Here is a 5,166-nt window from a genome sequence, read left to right on the forward strand (position 1 = left end):
TGAGCATCGGTAGGCGAGAGAGTGGGAAAGGGACTGCACAACTCCTCTTCACTAAAAAAAAAAAAAAAAAAAAAAAAAAAGTCACCTGTGCTGGTCAGGCAACCAGGCTAATGTCAGAACGACGAGCTAGCCCTTCAACACCCAGCTGTCCATTAAGGAGAAGTGTGAGTGAAGGAAGCAGGGCTCAACTTCTGGAGACGTTTTCCCTTGCAACACCTGTGGGAAGTGCTGCGCATCCAGAATCGGCCTCTTCTCCCATATGAGGACACACACCGACAGATAAGCCTGCCTGCCTACTCATCCGTCAGTCCGACAAGAGACTCCATCAAAGGGGCACACCCTGGCTAGAACATTTCCAGCTACCTACCTTTCACTTGACCTCAACAAAGAACTGATCTGGTATTCCCATGTGGATAAAATCACAAAGAAGGCCAACACTGTGTCAGGATTCCTCCAACAAAATCTCAGGACTGCAAGCAGAGAAATGAAAACAAATGCCTACTACACCCTGGTGCGTCCCCACCTTGAGTACTGCTGCAGTCTGGATCCTCACACCAAGGATATGACCAAGAAGCTAGAGTCCATTCTGAGAAGAGCAGCAAGATTTGTCACCAACTGCACCAAGACACCACCAGCAGTATCTCAGCTATGCCCAATGAACTAAAGTGGGGATCACTGGAATCACAAAGTAAAAAGTGTTAATTATCCATGTTCTACAACATCATAAATGAGTTGGTTGACAATACATTCTCTTTGGCACCACCCACACTAGATGCAACCACTCCCTTAAGTTAAGACAATTTGCCACAAAAACAGACACGTATACAAACATAGTTTTTTTCTTTCAAAGCTGTGTACATCCAAGTCACTAGAAGGGCAAAAAAAAAGATGGTGTGACAAGAAGATTGAAGACTCAGATGGTGTGGGTGATGGTCCACATGCTTTACTGATAATGATGAAAAAATAACAATGAATGAAACATGTCATGATTGAAATATCAAGCTTTTATGTCCATGTGATGTTTGGCACATCTGGATGCGGGTGGTCATACAGCTGTTTTTCCATTACACCATTAGCATTAGTTTACTGACGACTTGTAGAGGATACTGCTTGCAAGGTATTTTCTTAAGCCATTTAATGCTGAAATGGATTGCATTATTTTCATTGCGCATATTTGAATTTCTGCATCGTATGTGCTATAGTGTGGCAGGCACCTGTAGTGGAAGCGTGGGATTTTCCCAGCACACACTGCTTACTGATGGACCCTTCCTTCCTGCCTCCCTCCCCTCCACCCTTCCCCCTCCATGGCATCTATCCCCGCCAACATCCCCTCCCTATACCCTCTCTCCCCACCCCCTTCTCCTTGATAGTGCCAGGTTCTGTGAGAAAAGCATTGGATGTGTAAGTCTAGCACTGCTGGTCCCAGACTGGTCCGTTAACTTCAACCAGTTGGGAAGGTCCTGGGTTGTAAGATAGTCTGCATTTGGCGCGAAATTTTGTGAGAGAGGATAATACTAGTAGTCATGTGTGGTTCCATCCTTTTTCCTTGTTTGGACGAGGCCAGGAGAGCTGGATGGACAAGACAGTACCATGGGGGCTGTGTGCTGTCAAGTTAGAGAAATAAACACCTCAATTCATCTTACTGAAAGACCCTGCTGTTGGTATGAGAAGAGAGTGGTGTGTGCACCTGTCCTCAGCCTGTGTCCTCTACCCATTCTACCTTACCCCCTTCCTTTAACCCCCTTTAACATATGTACACGATGGGGATTGAACACAAGCAGGTCCACATATGCATGTTAGCTTGGGAGATTCACCCACCATGTATGCCAAAACTGGGAATCTATCCCAGAACCCATTGAAGTCATGCCCAATTTGTCTGTGTGTGTGTGTGTGTGTGTGCATGTAGATACCGAGTCCTAAAGGAGCAACAAAAACACAAGCTCATTACGCATGTGTTCCATTAGTACAGTATTTTGTGTGGGGGACTTTGATGGCAGTTCATGGTTTGAATCTCATGAATCCATGCCTATTGTTGCCCACGGAAATCCCCCAACTGGCACCGAGTATGCCGGCATTATTTCACATGGACACACAACCACTGTCCATTGTTGGCCATGAATATACAGCCATGTTAATCACCAGTTTTTCTCCGAAGTAGTGCTTGAAGGATATTTTTATTTCCAAAATGATGATCCATGGAATGAGGATCATGGGCACTTTCCTGCACCTATTTTGATCTTTAGTGCCTTTCAGCATCGCTCTCACATCCCTATTAAGTAACTCATCTAGCATTTCAGTTTCAGGTTCTCAAGGAGGCATCACTGCCTTCGGACAAATCCACATTTGCTACACAACATCTTCTAAGGAGATGCCTGACAGCAGCAAAACCCAACTTGCTATTCAGGCCTTGAATGCATGCATGTATAATTATTTGTGCATATATCAGAGTGGATTTCTTCTACAGAATTTTGCCAGAGGACATTTTTCTTGCCATGTGTTCTTTTTCAGTGTGCAAAGTACGTGCTGCACACGGGTCCTAAGTTTATCATCTCATCCAAATGACTCAACACTCAGTTCAATTTCTGTCAAACGTGGGGAAAAGAGCAAGAGCAGGAATCGATCTCACACCCTCGTGGACACTGTATTCTGGCATTATTAATGTCAATTCCCAAATGCACAAGACCCATTTTCTGCCACTTGAATGACTATCAGTGGTGAAAGCTTCATCACCGAACAATCCTCACCGCTGACCTGCAGTCAGAGACAGTGAAGGAGGCACTCAACTATCACTGGTCCTTTTTGTAATTGACCTTAGAATTAATCATAATGCATAATTAACAAAGTCAATGAAAAAATTGCTATAAAAATGCACATCACTAAATAATTTTTTTTTCCGAAGTAATTTTTGCCCCTTTCATCACCAGTAAAACCAAATAATCTCATTCTGAAGACCAATCATTTTCAAGGTGTGCAGGCTGAAAGAGGGCTGTTAGAAAAATAAGCAGGAAAATTCTGTTTGTGACTGAATTCTGAACATTGTTGTGCACATTGTAAAATGATTACTAAAGCATGTGTGACTGTAAATTGAATGAAAGTTTTTAAACTGATTAGTTTGGTGGGTTTTTTTTTTTCTTGCTTCCTCTCACCAGATATGATCATTTTCAACACCACCAAAACAGTTCAATTCTTTCTACATACTTCACACTGCTTTGTACTTTGACAAACAGGCAAAACAAACAGAAAACAAAGCATCCGAAACAAGTTAATCGTTCGTGTCAAGAGACAAGGGACACCACTCATGTGACCATGGCAACGCTGGTTGACTAAAATCCTTAAACATGACAAACCAGTTTCAGAGCACAAGAACTGAAAGTAGGGTTTAAGGTACGAGTTCCTCACTCTGTGAGTACGCACTGACATCACTAGGGACTTTTGATGCAAGGTGAAATGTCAATCCAGCAATAAAACAATAAAGCGCTGTTCTGAGTAATCATTTAAAAATGTATTAATGAATGAATGGCAAGTTGCAAGACCTGACACCACCAGTGCTCAGTCTTGAATAGCAAGGCATAAAAGCCAAAAAATACATGAAGGGTGATGGGTGGATTATGATCACCAGTATTCCTGTGTTTAATTTTGAACACCATTCTACTTTTAAAAAGCCACTTGAGAAACTTTTGCATCACATTGGTTTCTGCTTCATTCAACACTGTCATTTCAAATTGGGTGCCAACAAAAGTGAGTGTTATATCTTTTCTGAATGGGATGCCGGAACCTTTTCAGAGACAGCATGGTGTTTTCACAGTCCTGCTCACTGTTGTTGGCTGCTCTGTTACTGTCAATTACCAGATATATATATATATATATATATATATATATACACACATATCAATGCTCAGCTTATATCACAGATAATGAGATTGACATACACTTACATTTGGGCCAACAGCAAAGTGAGAGCTGTATGATCAATAGTTTCTACATTACCATGGGGAGTTATTTAAAGCTTAGTCTTTCGCGAAGGACTACAACTCTCAAACTAGGAGGCAAAATAGTACTGGCTTTTTGTGCAGCAGCCTTGGGGGCTGGTTGGCCTTTGGGGGCCATCCCAATGCTGACTGTCCTTAAACCCTCTTAGCCAAGAGAGTGGGGATGTCACTTGGACAAGACATGCTCCACTATAATCAAATTCTAGCCCAGATAGTTGGGACAGCAGTTCTGAATTGCCTCCACTGCTGTTCTGATGATCATAGTCGGACACGACTATCATATGTATTTATGTATAAAATAAATATTATATATATATATATATATATATATGTATCCTATAAATGGTGTCCCTAAATATCTTATCTTGATTTCATCTGGCTAAAAGAAAAACTGTATGGATCCTTGTTTTACTATACTTGTAAAATAATGTCAAGAAGTATCTCCATTTTCCTCTGCTGAATGAAAATTCATTAATTTTATATCATTACATTCTTTTAAAACTTCCTACTTTTGTTTTTAGGCAAATGACCATGTTGTCTGTTACTTAAGGCTTGAAGAGTTCCTTTTTTTAAGTAAAACCATGTCCCAGAAACCGTTACAAACTTGGGTCGTTCTTATTACTTCAAATCAGTACTGAGTACAACATATTCATTTCAACCATTGTATTTCTGTGTCTGTCCGTGTAGTAAGCTGTGGCACACTGTTGACTGTGCATGTGCTTATTGATGAGAGGGGGTTGGGTTGAACAATGTGGGGATGTTTTGCTGTTTCTGAAATATGTGCATAAAAATATGTCGGTGTGTGAGTGTGGTTTGATAACGAGTCAGGATATATACACACATGAGATGAATGTTTACAGTGCACAACCACTGATCTCAGTTGGTGTCATTGTGTGGTGTGTGTGTTTTCATAAAAGATGCATAAATTGTAAAAACTTTGCAGTTTGCTACAGAAAGGTGTTGTTCACGTCTTTATAAAAACATTGTTCATGTCTTATAAACAATCTCATGTCCTCATTTTCATCTTTGTCCTTCACACACACACACACACACACAATTGTTCACATCTTTATAAACAATCTCATGTCCTCATTTTCATCTTTGTCCTTCACACATACATACACACACACACACACACAACAGACAGGCAGACAAACACACAGACAAAAAAACCAGA

This window comes from Babylonia areolata, chromosome 6, assembly GCF_041734735.1.
Source record: "Babylonia areolata isolate BAREFJ2019XMU chromosome 6, ASM4173473v1, whole genome shotgun sequence".
Classification (NCBI taxonomy): Eukaryota; Metazoa; Mollusca; class Gastropoda; order Neogastropoda; family Buccinidae; genus Babylonia; species Babylonia areolata.